The sequence below is a fragment of the Balaenoptera acutorostrata genome, chromosome 5 (assembly GCF_949987535.1).
Source record: "Balaenoptera acutorostrata chromosome 5, mBalAcu1.1, whole genome shotgun sequence".
NCBI lineage: Eukaryota > Metazoa > Chordata > Mammalia > Artiodactyla > Balaenopteridae > Balaenoptera > Balaenoptera acutorostrata.
The window spans coordinates 87,208,711-87,229,303 of NC_080068.1; the positions used below are offsets into that span (position 1 = coordinate 87,208,711).

Below are 20,593 nucleotides of genomic sequence, written 5' to 3' on the forward strand. Positions count from 1 at the left end.
CACTACCAAAAGGATTAGAATATTTTAAGAATTAAAAAAATATATATATTGCACCTAATTTCCAGTGTCACAGTGCATCAGCAAATGAGAGTCAAAGTTAAAAAGAAGTAAATGATTTCTTTCACTGAATAATCAACTAACTCACATTTGAAAATAAATGGTATAAAAAAAGGTAATGTCAGGGCTTCTCTGGTGGCGCAGTGGTTGAGAATCTGCCTGCCAATGCAGCGGACACGGGTTCGGGCCCTGGTCTGGGAAGATCCCACGTGCCGCGGAGCGACCAGGCCCATGACCCACAACTACTGAGCCTGCGCGTCTGGAGCCTGTGCTCCGCAACAAGAGAGGCCGCGATAGTGAGAGGCCCGCGCACCGCGATGAAGAGTGGCCCCCACTTGCCACAACTGGAGAAAGCCCTCGCACAGAAACGAAGACCCAACACAGCCATAAATAAATAAATAAAAAGGTAATGTCTAATTTAAAAATTGTTTATATTCAAGAGCATAAAATGTTTAAAAATTGCTCTGACTGCAGATTATCCATATTAGCTGTATAAAATTAAGCAGCTTTAAAATGTCTTAATTTATTAAATTAATTTTTATCTTTTCTTAGAAATAAAAAGAACATTTTCTTTTCTTTCTCTAGCAGGTCTAAAAGTTAACATAACTTGGGATATTTTCTGGCCAATTACACACGGAGGACAAGTTTACCGCGGAATCTATGATAAGTGAGTGTTCATGATTTAAGTTGTAAGTTTAAGATGGACAAAGTTTATCTGATTTTACACAAACCATACACTACACGTCATTTAAAAACTGCTTATACAAAAGTGAAAGCTAAATATTTAAAAGTTTGAGATATTGTTTTTTATTCCCAAACCAACTACAGTGATGTAGCCATAATGCACACCTAGACTACGTTAGATCTTCCTGTTAGGTACCCTTTGTGTGTGTGTGTGTGTGTGTGTGTGTGTGTGTGTGTGTGTGTGTGTGTGTGTGTGTGTGTGTCTATAAATGAATAACTTCACAAAAGTAGTTGAATACTTGATAAATAGTTAAATAGTTAAATAATAAATAAATAATAAATAGTTAAATACTTGGTAAGTGCTGTGGCTATATATATGTGTATATATATTTTCAGTAAATGAACAAGTAAAACAATAAAAACAGGAAATCAGAGGTGTCAGTGTTTCATTTTCTATTTTCAAGACCTTACATACTTTTAAATTAAAAGCATATCCAAGAATTAGAATGCATTTATGTAATATGGTCACCATACTGCCACGCAGCATAATGAAATCCTCTTATTAAAATGTTTTTGAAAAATAGACCTCTCTCATTTCATAAATTAACTATGTAAAGGCAGGTTTCAGGTTTTTGTGGTTTTAAGTTTTGATGCATCAAACAAAAGCATCTCTGTAATGATATTCACCTGTCACTGAAGCCAAGAAAAATGGATTCTTTCCTCACCATTAAAGATTCATGTTTAAAAACAAAAGTGCATACCTCAAATCACTTACTGAGCTCAAGCAGAACTACTTAGGAATCACCATTCTGAAAACAATCATTGGTGAGGGTCAGGGTAGAAATGGATGTTACCAGGATGTGTTTGTTTTGATTTTAATCAGCTAATTAAAATGGCCCTGGAAACAATTTTCAGATCACTGCCACTGAGGAGATAGGCTCTAGTAAATCAGACCAAACCAATCTTTCAGTGAGGTCCTATTCTATTGAGGATGTATAGACACAGCTTTTGTCTTCCCCTGTCAGCCGTTCTCCTCAATTTCTTCTATCACCCAGGCAACAAGCCACACACACACACACACACACACACACACTCACACACACACACACACACGCACAAACACACACACAGAGTAAGACAAAACCAAGCCATTCCTGGAGCACGTTTTACCAGGCCATCTTTGTATCTCACTCAGTTTCCATTTCCTAACCAAAGAGACTGAAATAAGCTGGGAATTTAATTATCAAAAATTATCAGTAAAAAGTTAACTTATTAAAGCTTTGTTCTTCTTTTCCAGACTTCCCTGGCCAACAACTGGTGACTAGTGCTAGGAGAAGGAAGCTGAATCATGCACAGAATAGGAAAAGAATTCATATTTAGGTGTAAGAATAAATGAACACTCACACAAGGAATAGACACACTCTTAATAATTCTGAAAAAACTTCCAAACCATAAATAAGGAAATATATATATTTTGAAAGGAACATGTATCTAGTTTGTACTTATTTTTATTAGGTATGCTTCAAAACTAAATCACACACCTATGTAACTAGTAGAGATTAAGTACAAGGGTGTGTTGAATGTGTTTCCATATAATTGGCAATATGTAAAAGGATTCTATGACCATTCATTATTTTTTTTCTCTGACTGATGTTAAAATCTAGGGAAAAGTAAAAGGTATCATATAAAAAGTAGAGTCTATTCCATGACACAGAAAATCAAATTGATGGTAGTTTCTGCAATCTAGGAACAGGAAGTGGACATTCGTATTTTAGAGCATGAATGCACGATATAGGAGCTGAGTCAGGGCAGAGCCACTATCAACATCGAAAGTTTATCTATTATTTTTTAAAATACTGGAAAATCATTTAAAATAGAAAGTGAGACAGAAGGTAAACATGGGATTTGGTGAATGGAGAACTATGAGAACGACAATTCTGAATGGTATTATGGTGTTTTTCATTTTGATTTATATAAATGAGGTACCAAAACTCATAAATTATAATTATTAGTTAATATATCACCTGCATAGATGTTTATTACAAGATTGCATTTAATTATCTAACTTAAACTCACAAAGTCCTTGTGAAGTAGCTATTATAAGTTTGCTCATTTTACATATGAGGGAATTAAAGATCAGAGAGCTTAATCTCCTTATATAAAAATCACATAGATAATGGGAGAATCAGGGCCCCAAACCAACTTTGGTTCTTGATCAAAGATTTTTTTCCTTTACATTATGTTTCCTCATAATTGTTTTTTAAATTTGACTTTGAATCTTTTAAAAATAAACAGCTAAGTTATAACTGCAAATGTCTCCATTTTTGCCATGGTCTAAGGAATAATAAGCAAAACTACGCAAGTTTCCTATACTATTATAAATGAATGTGTTATGAAACTCAGTTCTAGAAGCCTATGTATCTATCAGATTCAGGATTCTATCATAATTACTTAAATTTGTGAATAAATAAGAAGCAACTTCAACATATCTGCAAGTTGTCTAAACTGCCAAAAAAAAAGAAAGAAAAAAAAAAAGAAAGGAAAGGAACCAATAAGACAAATCCTATCCAATCAAAGAAAGGGAAGTTTATATCCATTTACATGTGTAAGAGTGCACACACACACAAAAGGGCCATTCATTAGCACTGTTTAATCTGCACTCTTTAGAAAAGAGGGCTTTTAGATTGTGAGTCAACCACTGAACTGGCCATGGAAGGAAAGGGGCTAGATAATATCATACCACTTCCTCATCATAGGTACTTTGCTCTGACTACAGAATACGAATGATTTGGGCCCTAACAAAAGCATCCCCTGGGTTGGATAGCCAAGCAATCAATATTTATTGACTGGCTGACTGTTAGAATCATGGAATCTCAGAGTTAGAAAGAATGTCAAAGGTTATAGAGTCCAATCATGTGAAAGGCATTGCAGGAGGCATCAGGGGAAATACAGAGCAACATAAGGCACAGTCCTGGTTCTAAGGAAATTATTTATACAAATATATACAGATTACTAATATAAACAGATTACTAATCTTGAGGAGGAAAAGATGAGAGCCCAGTAGATAAAATTATGAGAGCTCTGACGAGTGAGAAGAGACAGTGGTGAGGGGAGTAGGAAGAGGGCTCATGGACTAATTGAACCTAAGCTGGGTCTTAAAATAAAGATAGGTAAGGTTGACATCTACAGAAATGAGGGAAAACTGCATTCCGAGAAGAGAGAAAGTTTGTGAGGAACGTGTGAGGTAAGGTGAGAAGGCAATGAGAGGATTTCCCTGCCTAAACCAGAGATTTCTCTAATTCCATTCAACTCCATCACGAGCTATCTTCTCTACTTAGCTCAAGTCTACATATAAAAGAAACCAATGTAATAATTAAAAACAACCACAAGAAGACTGTCCTGAACATCCTAAATTAGAATTACACAGACAAATTAAGGTAACTGTCAAAAGCCAGAGAATGCAGAAAACAATGATTTGTTAAAACTAATGTAATTAAGTATTCAAGGATTCCTGCTCTAGAACCTCCTGTTCTTAAAGGTTAAATCATGTATGTCTTATTTCACAATTTTATTTTTTCTTGCTTTTTTTAAAAATAATATTTTAAAGAAATACTCTCTCGAGAAATAGGGATCAATTCAAACAGACGGCTAGGCACTAAACAACCAAACACATTAGACTGGATCCCAGAATTACAGTGCCAATTACATTTGGTCATAGTTGAGCATTAATGAATTTCCATTCTTAAAGCTCAGAACAAAAATGTAAAATGATGTAAACTTAAGCTGTCACCATTATCCTCTTCAGACCATAGTATTGGTCACCTTTGGAAACAAAGCAGAACTGGCTGGTATTCATGTGCCAAAGCAATAAGCTGCCCAAAAGAAACAGAGACTAGATGTTAATGAGAAGATGAAATGAATACAGCAAACTCAGCTGTTCTTAAATGCCACTGAAATTGCAATCGTGTGTCTGAAAAATTGAGAGCTACTTGGGGAGACTTAAACACCCACAGAGGGAAGTAGAAAGCAGTCAAAGTGTTTCCAGGTGATGGATAAACTTACTAAGAGTTTGATCCACTAACAAGGAAATGAAGTAAATAGCCAATGAATTAACTGAGTCTTGAAAAAGTAAAGGTGAGATAGGACAGAATTACAAAATCCAACCAACCAGTTTCCTGCTTATGAAAGATAATGTTAAAAGTGTAAGAACTGGCGCCGTGAGTATGTGGTCCCTTGGTTTATAATAGATGAATTTCTAAGTTGAATATAATTCTCTTTTGATATGATTTGTAGTTGACCAGCTTTAAAATCTTGCTTTCTGATCATTAGAAATTTCTAGAAATGTTTTTATAAATACTTTCGTGAATACTAAGTGGTGCTGGTTTAAGGATTGATATGAGCATAATAAAATATTGACTTTTAGGACACAGAAAGACATTATATTAATAACTAATGCACAAATACAACTCCAGAGATAAGCAACTCACTTGAAATCATCCTCTACAAAATTATTCACTTTACCAGTGATAATACTGAGGCCCAGAGGGATGACAAGACATTGAATGTAACACTACAGACCTAGGATTAAAACTAAATGTCCTCACTCCCAATTCAGTAGTTTATTTCCATTTAATTTATGGGAATTACATCTCAAGGAAATGGAAAACTGGGGGATGATATTATTTAAAGACCAAGTATCTCTAATTTCAGTACATTCCAGTTGTGAAATGCAGGGAAGATACACAAATTAGATAAGACTTCCTTTTAAGTTATAGTGAACTTTGCATCAATAATGTCAGTGGGCTCATCAAAAACAACCAATGGCAATTGTATGTTAAATACCAAAACAAGATTCTTTGTAATAAAAATGTTTCTGCATGGACTAAGTTGCAGAATCATTTTTTTATTTTGAAGAGTTTGAAAAATCATTAAGAAATTAATAGAAATTACTTCAAGCCAAGCTTTTTTATAGTTTTATTTCAAAATTTTGGGGGGTGGTCCCAATCAATATTGCAAAGAACTTTTTTAACATGCCTTGTATGAAAAGGACTGTAAATCTCATACTTTAAAATAGGTCATAAGTCTTAAAGAGTTTAATCAAAAAGCAATATGGTGTTTTTTAATATAGAGAAGATTATTTGCTTCCTTTTTGCTCCTTTGTCTTATAAGTGCAATGTGATGTATTAGTTTAATTAAAGTCTACCAAATTATCATAAGGATTTTATGTGCTGCAAATAACTGGCTTTGTTCTCTGCTCACTTTTTCTTAATGGAAGCAGAACATTTTTTTACATGATACTTAGTGTAAGATACCAGAAAACTACAGGGAAGAAAGGCAAATGAGGTGCCTAATGAAGTGACCTTCCTCATCTTGGACATGAAATAAAACTAAGCCTACACTAATGCAATGAACGTAAGGCAGTGTTTTCAGAGAGTTAAGAGGATAGGTAATATTATGGCTCAGAGCCAAACAATACCAAGAATTCTTCCACACATAAAAATGACAATCCTATTAATATAAAAAGCTGATAGGCCCTAAAATGAAGTAAAACGTATAAATATATCATGTTATAAGATTTTTTTATGGAAACCATAATGAATCAATCTTTTTCAAGGGACAGATTTAGATGATAATCCAGATAAAGCATATTACCAGGTATGCCTCTGATAAGTGACAATTTAAGCACATAAATGAACAGAGAATTAATGAATACAGCATATTAAATGAAAGTTGTTTCAGACAGTAACAGTACTAACGTAACCACTCTTGCCAAAGGTGAGTTGGAACAAATTATAATTAAAATATCCACTCATTTACAAAACACTGCTATCTCTAACAGTAGTGTAACAAAAAACTGAGAATAACCTATGAACATGAAATCAGTTAACTGATTATTTTATGAAATCTGAAAGACAGAAATTACCAGTGACTTTCTTATAGTATAATTCCTAAAGTACATTACAGAAATGTATAAGACATAAAGGATAATCAGCAGTGATTCTTTTGTAAGGAAAAAATGTGATCACTACTCATTTACCACTGTCCTGAAAGAAACATAATCAATATATTACAGACTTCCTGAAAATTTTTGAGCTTTTAATTCATCCTCTGAATTACTTTTTAAAAAAAATTTGTGCTTCTATTCCTGGCCTCATAACATGATAAGTGTTTTCAATTACGCATAACTAATACTCTATTGAGTGTTTATGAGATCTCAGGCTAACGCACGTGGTCCCTAGAAAGTAGATACTATCATTAACCCCATTTAACAAAGAAAGAAGTCAAGAACTGAGAAATTAACTTGCTCCAAATCACAGTTCTAAAAAAATGGCAGCATTGGAATTTTAGAGCCCAAGAAGTCTCATCTTTGTGTCTGTGCTTTTAACTAGACTACACTCTACTGCCTCTCCAATTAGTGATAAAATTGCTCTTAAAAGCAGGTTTTATCACACTTGCTATACCTTTTCAAATATACGCAACATTTTTCAGGTAGAGAATATTATTGCATTTTTAATATGGCCAGAAAATGTGCAGCATCTGATCTTAGGTTTATTAAAACTCTCTCTCTCTCTCTCTCTCTCTGTCTCTCTCTCTCTCTCTCTCTCTCTCACACACACACATAGGCACACACACAATAATTACATTATTACATTTATGAAGAACATACGATAGGTGTACATAATGATATACTCAGAAGGTGTTAAGCCAGGAGGTTTTCCTTTTCCTCTCTTCTTAAAGTCACACTATGTACTTGTGAAATCCCATGACCTCAAAATGTGCCTAACAATTAAGCCAAGAAAATGATAGTCTTCCCAACCCACGATACATGTTTTAAAAGTAATTCTCTCATCGGTTGTCTCTGAAGAAACATTCCTAGGAAGGAGTGCTTCCTCAGTGAGCGCACATGCATACTTTGAACAGATATACTTGATTTACTCCATTTGTTTTAAGCCAAGGAGTGAAAGGGAATCTTTGACAAAACTGTCATCTTTAAACCACAGTGATATTTCATTTTCCCCTTCTGCACTATTTAGATTGCCTGGAACTGAAATGCTTCCAGAGGATCCTGTGTCCAATTTTTCAAAGCTGTCACTTTCTAGCAAATCTGCTTAAGCAAAATACTTATGTTGTTAGAAAACAGAACAAACATACATTATAAAATACATTCTATTCTTCTGTTCAGGTCAAAGTCTTATTCAAGAATGGGAACTTGGAAGAAAATGTGGAAATAAATTAAAAGATGACTATGATGGATTGGTTAAAGTCAATGAATCTGGTGCACCTCTGATTAGTTTCCAGAGATACACTTGGACTTAGTAGAGTTCTTCACACAATAATCATATAATCAAAATGTTATTTTCAATACATTCACTAAAGGTCATTAAACTGAAAAAGAACAAATACAGAGGAAAATGGGACATTGAAAGATGACCATGGTTACTCTTCCTAAGATCATGTCTATAGCAGCAATTATAATGTTCTTGTCAAGCTTCCATGTCCCAGAGGGTAACAAAAAATTGTCAAGCATTACACTTGTAGACCTCTGGCCTCTCTGAATTGTGAGCAGCATAACGCACATCCTCTAGTACCTGACTAAGTAAAAGCACAACAGTAACAAAATGCAAAATAATGATGATAAGAAGAATGGTGTGAAAGACAACAAAACTTCAGTTAACACCAAGCAACTTCCAAAATGTGAGATGAAACATGTTTTGAAAAAGTTCAGTCATATTGAATTGAAGTATTACTCAATATTCTTAGCACACAGTATGCTTTCTTTATTCACACATATACACATACTCTAAGTTGTCTCTATACATGTGGACCTTTCTTTCCTGTATGCATGATTACACATTTCTGGTTTAAATTAATCTTTCCAAGTTTATGCAGTAAAAATTACGTAAGACTTACAATTCCTTCCATTGCTTTAAAAAGCTAGTCATGCCTCAGCAAAAGTCAGGACTGCTTATGGTGTACAATCTGAAACCCAATTCTCTCTCAGCACTTTAACACTAGATCTGTCACCCTTCAACACCACAAAATCAATACCCTGGAATGTCATGGTTCTCTGATGGCCCACAAAGTCAAGGCATGATCAATTTCAACTTCCTTACTAGATAGAAATAGACTTAGATAAATAAAAAAGATTTTATTCAAGTTAAATTCAATAAAACAAAGGAATAAAGGTAGAAAGAGTCAGAGTTGTTGAATTCAGTCCAATAAATTTACACTTAAATCTAGCTCCATTTTTAAATCCAACTAAATTGCATACTCAGCCAAAAGGTATATATCAGAAATTAGAAGAAGCCTAGAACTTACTGTAATCCCCAGATTAAGAAATGCTATCAATTAAATGTGTGTGTGTGTGTGTGTGTGTGTGTGTGTACGCACGTGTTTCTTTTATTGCATTAGTTAATAAACAGTAGGGAAATGACGGTGTCTGAGTTCTTTATTGTGTATCCCTAGAAAACAGGGTAATTTTTGGCTTCATTGCTCAGTAAGAATAAGAATCTTGTCTTTCTTGTCATCAACTGTATATCCTGTATTTAGAACAGCCCAAGACATGGAGTAAGCCCTTCATAAATATTTGATTAGTAGATGAAAATCAATGCATACATTAAATATAATCTGGTACATAAACTTACCTGAGGGCAAAACTTCCTCTTTCTTGCTCACTGCTGTATCCCTGGCTTCTATAGTGCCTAGGACATAACAGGCACTCAGTAAACAGCTGTTGTTTTGAAAGACTAGAGAATGCCTCCTATTTTACTAGTCAATTTCTAGCACTCTGTGGAATTGAAATTTTAGAGTGGTCATTTCAAGAGGTTGTTGGTTTGTTTTTTTTTTTCCTGTAATAAACACTTTATATGTCAGTGGTTGCAGTTTGCTCCTAAATTTCAACATACATAAACTCAAAGACTTATTATTTAGAAACGCCTAGAAAAAGCCAGGCCTGAGAGTCAGGAGACGTGGAGTGCAGTTTAGGTTCACTAACTTGCTATGCAACTTTGCCTCTCCAGGCCTCTGAGTCTCATCTATAAAATGTAAAGGAGGGATAGAGGGAGAACAGGATGGCTCTCGGGTATCCTGTTGGGAATGTGTAGGTATGCAACCTCTTGGGTATGTGTAGAGATATGGATTTCTAAAAATCAATGAAAGGGGCTCTACAGGTCAGAGAAAAGCTCGAGAGCGATCCTATTAAGAGAGTTAAAAGAAACCGGAGTCATTCAATTGAACAAAGAAAATGCTGAAAATGCCAAAGTGAAGCAGACCAGTGTGAGAGGACTCACAGGTATGTGGTACCCAGACCCGAGTTGCTACTCTCTGGTCCCTTAAAGCACAGAGTACAGCTTGGCTCACTCCCTTGTCTTCCTACACCATCAAAACTAAAAAGAAAAATACTCACACTCACATCTAGCTTTCTCCTAGAGGACAAAATGTTGGCCAATAAAATATAGAGAAAAGTCCTTGAGGAGGGAATCCTTCTCAGGACAGAAAGGAAATGGAATCAATGGAAGTTTTTCTTTTTCCTTTTCATTTTCGCCCCTCTTCCTTCTTCTCATCTGAAACAGGGGCAGAGTGACTGGAGAAGCAGCAACCAACTTGGGAATATGAGAAAAAAACCACAAAAACTAAGGATAGTGGAGCAAGAGAACAGCAGCACCATGATTCCTCAGTGAAACTTGCTGACTGACGGCTTCTTGAAACTTGTTATAAGGGAAAAATAAACCCTTTACTTAACCATGATTAATTTATTACTTTCAGCTAAATGCATTCTTAAGTGACATATTTGCTAAGGGAAAAACCAGAGAGAAGGATCAGCCAAAAAAAGACCATGGGGGATAGGGAAAAAAAAAAGAAGTTATGACTATAAGGGCTCCTATTATTAGACACCAAATACAGGGCTGTAAGAGTCTCAGTCTGTCTGACCAATTACCATGTTTCACAAAATTTTGTATCGCTGACACCCTACAGAAAGGAGGCAGCTTCTAAGTGTAAAAAGCTCTAGAGCAGGAATCAGATGACATGGGTTTGAATTCTGGCTCTGCCACTTAAGAACTCACTTAAGTTTCAGCAAGAGTTTCTTCAATATAAAATGGAAGTCACAGCATTTCACTGATAAGGTGATTGTTAGGATTAACAATATAATGCATGCAAAGACACTTTCTAAATGCACAGTGCTTAACTAATAGCTATTTACATGGGATGATGCAAGTAAAACACTTAGGCACAGGTTCTGACACATAGTAAGTGCTTATTTATTATGATCATTGTTATTATTGGATAATACCTGCCCATATCTTCTCTAGAATATCTTGCTCATGAGCCTTCTCCCCCAGGCATGGCTGATTGAAAAAGTCAGCTCTTAACCTAGGCAGAGCCAGAGTTTCTCTCGCTGGCATTTGAAATTGGTACCCAGAAAAATTACCACTCTTGCAGACTGATGGGCATATAGCATGCAAATTAAGGAACTATGGAGTTGTCAGCCATGTTTTACCATATAGAGTAGAAAAAGATAAAAGGATCATCTCCAGTGTAAGAAGAAAGAAGTGGATGCACAGAGAAGAGAGATGGAGGGAGAGGGAAAGGGAGGGAGGAGGAGGGAGAGAGAGCGCACAGGTGCTGGTGGTACTGAACTTCGAATACGTTTATGAAGATTGAGTTGCATGTACTTCTAATTTAGCATAATGTATTTTGAGCTAGTTTCTCTTACTGGCAATCAAAGAGTGCTAACTAAATAAATATATTTTTTTTGGTTTTAGCATTGAAACATGTCACCAAGTTAGTTATAGAAAATCTGAATCTATGAAAGCTTTATAAGAAAAGGCCACACATAATCCCCTTCTGATTCTATAATTTAATGTTAGCTCTATGATTTTATGATAATATTTCATGAAGAATTTTATAAAGGGAAAAGGCATATACAATTTAAAACAAAAAATATTTTTCTATTTATTTATGATTCCCGATGGCTGCAATCATTAAAGAAAATATGAGATTAGTTAAAATGCTGAGGCTACACAATATTTTCTTGAAATTTTTAATCTGGGTGTCTTCTTGAAAAATAAAATCAAATGGAAAGTCACATTTATATATGCAATTTTCCACTTTTCCCTCCTGTGAAGAGCAAACAGCCTGAGTAAGAATATACAGATTTTAGGTGCCAGGAAAATAGAACTGACCAACTTCTAAACACTCCCTGACAATTTAGTGAATGCTAGGATACTCTGAGTACATCATGGTACCCAGAACTTAGAATCAAAGTATGGGTTTTCTGAAGGTGGGCACAGCCAAGTTGCTAAATGCTTTTGGATGGAGTCCCAGAATGCAAGGGCTTATGTATACAGTTTTGTTTTGTTTTGTTGACAATGAAGAAAAACCCCTGGGTTTCACTACAATTCTGGTTTAACAAGAGTCATTTTTCAGAGGTAGGACTGTTCAAATATGGTCAGTTCCATGTAGCTAGGAAAAAATTTTGAATTTGTTCAAAATAAGAAGTAGAGATTAAGTGTAAGAAATACAGGAGAATACTTCCATCTGGTGACAATAAATAAATCAAATGTGTCCTGTTTAAGACATTCAGGTAACTGATTTTGTCAGTGAAATCTTAGCTTCCAATGGAGAGAAGTTTTAGACATGTCCTTCCCGGAAAAGAGAAGACCCATATTTAGAGTGTTGATGCTTTAAATTGTCACAGCTCAGATCTAAGCCACCTGCTCAGTTGTGGGATTCAGTGGCAAAAATAATAGTGATATAAAGTAAGTCTATAAGCTTATATCTTGCATAGTTTCTTTAATAATAAATCTTGAAGTGTATACAGATATTTTTAAAGACACATTAAAGACAAACTATATTTTTTCCCCTTAAAATGTTGTTCATTGTATAATTTCAGCAATAACCAATGGGATTTTTTGATAATTATTAAATGAACGTTTTGTTCAGTTTTCCAATTTTTCAATGAGGAAGCTGTATTTCATTCCTATGTTTTTAATAGGAATTTTAACAGGCTTCTAATTTATAAATATCTGGAGCACAGCTTATAACTAACTTCTACACTAGAAGTTAGCATGATGTAGACAATTAGTATTCGTGGGGTGAATGAATCTATAATAAAAAGAAGAGTACACGCTATCACTGAGCACTCTATTCCCACCTGAGTTTCATATTTCTCTTTCCATTTACTTCACCCCAAACAGTTTCCATAACAAACACACTGGGTAACAGGGCTAAGACACTCAACGCTATTTCTCATTGTTAAGAAGCAGGAAGTCATAAACCAATTTCAAACCACAATCCCATAACTAAGGAAACTTGCCAAAAGACATGAAAGCCATAATGATTTATTTCTTGAAAGGAAAGAAAACCTGACACCCTATTTCAGGCAAGGACAACTGGAACCTGGTGCATTAGCAGTATCTGTGGGATCTACTTTTAGAACAGATATTCCTTGTTCGAAAACAGAGCATGAAATGATGTTAATCTGTAAGTGGAGGAAGCTGTTCACGGCCCTCTAATCAGAGCATGGTGTACTTGAATTATCCGCCCTTTCACTTTTCAGCTCAGAATACCCACCAAGCCTGCACCAATGGCCATGATGAGTACTCCACTCGTAATAAATTCATTGGGTATTTTACAAGTACAAAGCCTGTAGGATTGGACACTTCAGAGTAAATTTTAGCTTCATAATCAAGAATATGGCTGAAAATGCCAATTAATGGTGCAAAGCACAAATAATCAAACTTTAGATATAGAAAAGCCCTTTATGGACTAAAACTATCCACTATGCAATCTATCCCTGACTTTGCAAGGAGGCTCGCCAGAATATTAATAATCAAAGATATCCAAATAAATTCCTGTTGAAAAGTGATCTCTTGGCTGAAGAGAATTATGTAAGATAAAAGTGAAGTGGGAAAAAACGCCATTATATATTTAAGTAATCCATTCTGCTGTTATTTAAACTTTAAAGCAAACAAAACTCGCACCATGGTAGATCTTAATGGATTAAGACATTCAAAATGGAATAGGCAACATGTAAAAGGACTCTAATAAGCTTAACAGAGTGTATCTTAAAACAGAAACATCTCAAAAGTTAAGAATTAAGTAAAAATAACAGGTACAGCTAAAGGGAAAACACACCCATGGAGAGATTTCATCTTGAGTCGCGACCTGGGAAGGCAAGTCTTAAAGCCAAATTGAGGCTCATCAGACAAATATATGCATGCCAGGCAAGCAGTGAAAAAAAGTCATGAAAGAATATCAACACAGATGGGAATGAAATAGCTGACTTGCAGGAAATCATGCGGAGTGACAGCTCGGCAGGATCTCCACACCTGATCTGGCAGCAGGGCCTATGGGGACCGTGCTGCAGCCAAGCCAGTGGGGGCCTTAGGCAGATGTGGCTGAACACTGGGAGCTGTGCGCACCGAGTCCTGGTCCTGCAAGCCTGCGACTCTGCGAGCGGGGTCTCAAAAAATACACAGACATCAAAACTCACTCCTGGACTCATCAGTACTTAACTGGATGCAAATTATACGTCTATTTGGGGGAAACTACTTATCAGAAGGGAAATGTCTGCCAATAATTGCTGTGAAGACATTTATTTGACCCTGATCCATGTTGCTCACCAGATTCAATTATTTTAAATAATGAATGGAAGTAGAAACAAAATCACTGTTAATCAATATTAGATTGATTCTGTTGCAAAAAATCTACATTTTTTTAAAGCTACCTAAAACTATCATCATCTCCTAAACGTGATTTAAGAAATTTGATTGAAAGAAACTTGATTTAAGAAATTTAGTTTCAAATAATGCTTTATTTCAATTTGTTTTCACAACACATATCATCACCTGTTTGCCCATAGTTTTGTTGCTAAACACAAGGCCTTCTAAGAGAGGTTTCTAGTTGATTTTAAAGAGACAGGGGAAAGAGCACAATAACAGAAATTGGAAATCAAGTCAGAGGTAAGATGGAAAATATATATATATACCCAACAGCACCTAGTTAAATAAACTTACTGACATCGTAAACAGCAAAATCGTGTTTGTAAAGAACTTTTCTCTTACTTGAAAACTTCCTACTCTAAAACTTTCACTCCGTTACAATATTTATTGAGTGCAATTTCCTGCTTTAGGCTGACAGAATTGCAGGGAATTAATCTCTGATTCAGGCTAAGGTCTTCCTGTTCACATCCCCTTTGCAAATGGAGCTTCTTGGGGAAGCTGAAAAAGCACCAAATGTTTCACAGCTGAGGCTGTTCACCTGACCTTCTTTTGGTGACATAATGTTATGTTTTTGAAAGTTCTGAGGTTTCCGGTATTAAGCAAATGAAAGTTGAAGATGTAAACATACTACTTATAATAGCCAGTATACTTAGTAAATGTATATTCAATTGTGGAATTCAACAATAAATTCAGAGATCAAATAAGTTACAATTGCTCATCAACTGATGCATGGCATTAGATTTATTGTGATGGCAGCCATACATTTATATCTACTAAAAATATTTTATCCAAAAATAGCATAAAAACTATTTTAAAAAAATTATTCTGTCTAGTTTTTCTGTGTATCATATTGTTAGGGTATGATGACGATTAAAAGATTATTAAACAACTTTCTCCAACGAAGTGGAAGTGGTTATCACTTTCAACTGATAAAACTATAGCAATGTAGGATGGGAGATGAGTTACCTAAATAGGAATTTTGCCAGCTCCTTTAATGGTTTTAGTGTAACAGAGCTTGAATTTTCCTTTCTGTTGATGTTTATTTCACTGCCTGAGCAATAAGATTTTTCTGAGAAGTTTAATTCTCTCAAGTTTCCAGTTCAATGTTCTAAGTTGCAAGATAAATACCAAATTCTACCTTACTAGTAAGATCTGATATGACTGTTTTATTTAAATTCTAAAACCCTTTTTCACTCAGTACTTCTAGGAGACTAAGGGTTTCCTGATTGTTGGCAGAGCTACTAAAGATTCATAGCCCCAATGAAAGTAAGATTTTCATCAGTCCAAGTTTTTAGGAACAAACCGTCACAGTTCTTGTTACCATCTCTTTCTCTTTTAAAAATGCACGTTGCACTTCTGCTAGCAAAAGGTCTCAGATTGGCTGGAATATCCGATAGACACTACCTTGTGCTGTGAAGTTACCCGATTAGTATTTTCTCAGAGGCAAGTTTACCACTTGATAAATCATTAGCATCACTTCCTGTAGCACTAAAGTTTTCCATAGGGGTTCCTACCTAACTAAGGGCTAATCATCCGAGTTCTTATTTAGCTCTTGAGTTCTGATTAGATCATAGTTTAAAGTGGATGACTGCAGACTGCTAATTCTTACCTGACAACAGGGTGAACAAAGAATACATATTCAGCAAATACGTTTCATCTTCCTTTTAACAAATCCATACCTTACTATTGTATCATTAAATGTAAAATCATGATGAGTTTAGCTGTTCAGGGGAAAGATACTGATAAGATTTCAGTGGCCACATGTTATTACTATGGGAATTTGTACTGGCTAAGTTATTTACAGCCCATTACTAATTTTAAAATTTGATATGGCATTACAAAAATGTATCAGGTGAGGGTTAAGGCCAATAACAATGTATTATAGGTCAAACTCACGCAACAAACATTTTAAAATAATTTAACCAAATATTTGAGATTATTAAACATTTTTATTCATATTTCTTTTTCACTTGTAAACCTATCTTTTAACATCTTTTTGATAAACAGTACATTTTATGCATCTGTTTGTAACTGAAATAAAATTGTATTAATTCCAAACTATTGCAATTTGAACAGAATGTGATGAAAATGGAAATAACTATAATATAAATGAATCAGATATAACATTCTAGAAAATCATTTTTTGGTAAATTTTTATAAAAAATATTAATAAAATACAAAAGAGATTTTTTCTTATATAAATGAGCCACTGTTCTACTATTTTATATATATAATTGGTCCTCTGGGTTTGACATTTTATATAATACAGTACTTCTACAAATAACACACATTATTATATGATATTTGTAAATACAGCTGTATCTCAGTTAAGTAAATTTAAAAACATGTGTTTCCCCTCCACTCACTGAAGCACTGAAGCAGTTATCATAAAATTAAAATTCCAAATCATGTACTGTTATCATTTAGCACATCAAAAGTCTTGTTAGATCATATCACTTTGCAAGTGAATTCTTACCAAAAAAAAATAGTAACCAAAACTTGAATTTTAGGTGCCCTTTTTAAAACTGTATATAAACATCCTCTCAAAATTCTGGTAGTTGCAATACTAGATTTAGCTTCCAACACAGTAGCGTTTTACATTTAAGCGGGGGGCGCTTTTCAGTTTCTTCTTTTTTTTTTTTTTTCTCGTACACGTAAAGGAAAAGATCCCACTGGTACGGAGTCCCCAGCCTCTCTTTCCTGTGACATCTTTTCCAAGCCCACTAGTGTCTCTTAATAGGCATTACTGGGTTCCCTTCCTGTCTCAAGGGAGTTTGGCTCTGCCTCACTCCCTCCCAATTATACATATGCGGGCTAGATAATTGACCCACCCCCTTGACTGACACATTGTCTAAATGGAACTGACTGCCTTCTAGTAAACCACTAACAGGTGGGAGAGGAAGTACTAATTAATCAACCTGAATATCTTAAGTCATTATTGACTCAAATCCTTTCATACTTTAACTCTCCCAACTGTTAAAACACTCCACCCTCTAACCCCTGCACACTGCACACTCTCCTTGGTTGGAGAATACAGAAAAGGGTTTAAAAATTATGTAGAATCTGCAAATTAAAAAAAAATAAGAAAAAAAATATGTGTACACATGCATATTTAAATTACTTTTTTTTCCTCAGCATCCTAGATTTACCAATCAGATCCTAAAATTTAAGCAAGTGTAAAGTCTAGAAAATACAATTGTGAAAATAAGGAAAAACTTATCCCCTTGGCCCCCTTGGCATCTGTTCATGCCAATGTCTCCACCAGAAGTACAAGAGTAGCTCATGAAAGTATAAAATCAGAAAATAAGCAGAACCTTGGACAAGAAGTTCTAAAGGTACCTAAAGTTACCAGGCCCTAGAGATACACTTCCAGAATGTTTAAGGAAAAAAAAAGGGAAAAAAAAAATCCAAAACCAAAAAAAAAATCCCAGGGTGTTAAAAACAATAAAGAAAAATCTCTGTGAGGACAACGTATAGCCTCTATTCCAGGCTAGAAGGTATGATCTATGATCATTAGCTATAAAGTCTTCAGATGCCATGGATACGAGGCCTTTCTTGCTCTTAGATTTAAGGTGGCAAAATAGGATTTGTATATCAAAGTTAGGAGGGTTCTCAGGTTGGTTATCCAATATCATGACTTTATCACTCCAGGTAGTTTTCAGGAACAATGTGCAGGAAATGAGACACCTTAATACATAATTGCCACTTTACTTTCCTTCTTACTTGGACTCAGGTACCTGAATCCATTCTAAGCGACTGCAGCCCTACTCCCCTTTCCCTTAAGTGGCCTCTTCTTAATTACAAAGAAAATTCCCCAAGCAGATCATATATGCAAGAATACAGATGAGATAAGAGACCAAACAGTCAATCAGGTCAATTGTGTGCATTTTAGTAGAATTAGGATGGCAGTCATCATCTTAAAAAACGACAAAGATTTGGTGAAACTTAAGGCCAGTATTTCAAGGCCACTTGCACACTTTATTTCTTTCAAGATCTTTATATTGAGATATATCTATATATTTAACAGTAACATTTACTTCTATGTCTTTAAAAAATCTGCCATCATGAATTGATTGGGCATTGTTACATAGATAAATGTTAGGGTCAATTATAAACTATAAACCCTTTATGATTCGAAATTCTTGAGTCGTTACTTAAAATTATATACAAGGATGGCTCATTGATGTTCATGACAATTAAATCTGTATGGTAACGTACCCATTAAACACACATTCAACCATTTGGGGTGGAAATTTTACAAAATGTGTTCCATAGTAACCTGAATTCTTAAACAAAGGATACATGAAGACTCCAAGATCATTATAAATACTAATCAGGCTGTCTAAGCTAGTGTCATCTGAAGTCAATGAAGTATGTGTAACTTTACTTATGGATCCAGGTAAAGGTTCTCTCTTAGATACATATATTAAATACTTATTTACTTCTGATATCAGAACACATATGTAGTGTTAATGACTTCATTTGGATTCTAATTGGCTGCTTTAAGTTAGGAGTGGGAAAATAAATAAGTACATTTGGTAAAATCATGGATAAATGAGAAGCAGCAGGTTCTGAGTAAGGACCCAGAAGTGAGTTATGTGAGGTTTCCAAAGTACATTTGGTAGCACCCTTTTTTAGTTCCTTGGTACTCTTTTTTCTTGTTTCTAAGTTTCATTTTTATTCCAAATAGTAAAGGTTATGCAGTGAATTATGCTTAAAATGTATAAATTTATCAAAATGCAAGTAAGTATTTATAGTAAAGCAAGAAGAAACTTAGATACCAAATTCCTAGGACGTGAGCAGCATAATCTTCCTTTTTCTCTTTCCAAGTGGCAGCTTAGGATATTGAGACCCTATTTCATCATTAATGAAAAGGGATTTGAGAAATAGTGGGATCAAAACCAAAACTGATCCTGAAATCCCAGGCTAACAGAGCACTCTGGGATTACATTTCCTACTTCTGACTAGACAGCTATACCCATGAGGTAACAGCTGTACGTGATGTAACACTGTGACTTGGTAATGAATGTAGCTTCAATATCAAGAGAAGTTTCTAGGCTTCCATGTTTATCTTATACATGGGTAGATAATTTTACATAAACAATTTAAGAGAGCCATCGATATGCAAATAATTTACACTGAATTGTCTGCGTATGAGAGATCTTCATGGTGAATCATCTACACAAAAATTTTAACTCTAATTTGACTTTATATCAGAATGTCTCTAGAAAAATCTTACTCACTGACATATCACTCTACACTCAGGATTAGAACAATAAAGATTTAAAAATAATACGCCTATTTTAGGCCAAATATAATATGTTTAAATTGCTGTTTGCCATTTATCCATGCCCTTCTCATTCCGGTGACTAATCAATTTTGGAACATTCTGACTGTATGTAGATTCAGTCTAATGATAGATAAATATGAATCCAATAAGTTGATTCTGCTTATAAAAACCAAGATAAATAACATGTTTGCTCGATTTTGTGTTTATTTTCATTCTACATTGTACAACTGGCTTTACATTTTCAAAGAACTTGCTGCCTTAATGTGAAGATCTAATGCAATCCAGCCCAAGACAGTAATAATAGAAGACTAACGCTTTCCATATAAAATAATATTTTCTTTGGTCTTTGAAAGTCCTCGAGGGGTAAACTATTTTAATTTAATAGCTGCTATTGATCTTCAAATATGCAGCAATATTAAAAGCAAAGAGAGCCCTTTTTCTTTAATCAACCAAGTTAGAACTAAAATAAATGAAGATGTTCACAGCTTGCGTTCAGGAAGCAAGAGAAAAGAAGAGTAAATAACTTTTGACAACCTTCTTTGAACAAATGATGATATGGTGAGAGTCTTGCCCTTGAAAAACTGCAGCTCTTATAGTTTTATTACACATTGGCCCACTTGATTTATTTATTCATTCATATTTAAGATAATAATCATCAGGAAATGGCCTTATTATATTATTGGTTATAATGTTTCCTATTTCCTCAGAGAGAAAAAACCCACTAATCTTAAGAAATATAAAACTGATAAAAAAAAGCCACTCATAATATTTTGGCGTTTTCAAAATACACAGTTTTTATGTCCAGTCCTCCCAAGCATCCCATGCCAAGGATGCTTAT

General features: G+C 34.7%; 1 protein-coding gene across 9 annotated transcripts in view; it reads right to left on the reverse strand.

Moving 5' to 3' along the window:
* PCDH7 (protocadherin 7) overlaps window positions 1–20,593 on the reverse strand; it is a 409,841-nt gene that overhangs the window by 351,953 nt on the left and 37,295 nt on the right. The gene's annotated exons all lie outside the window — the stretch shown is intronic.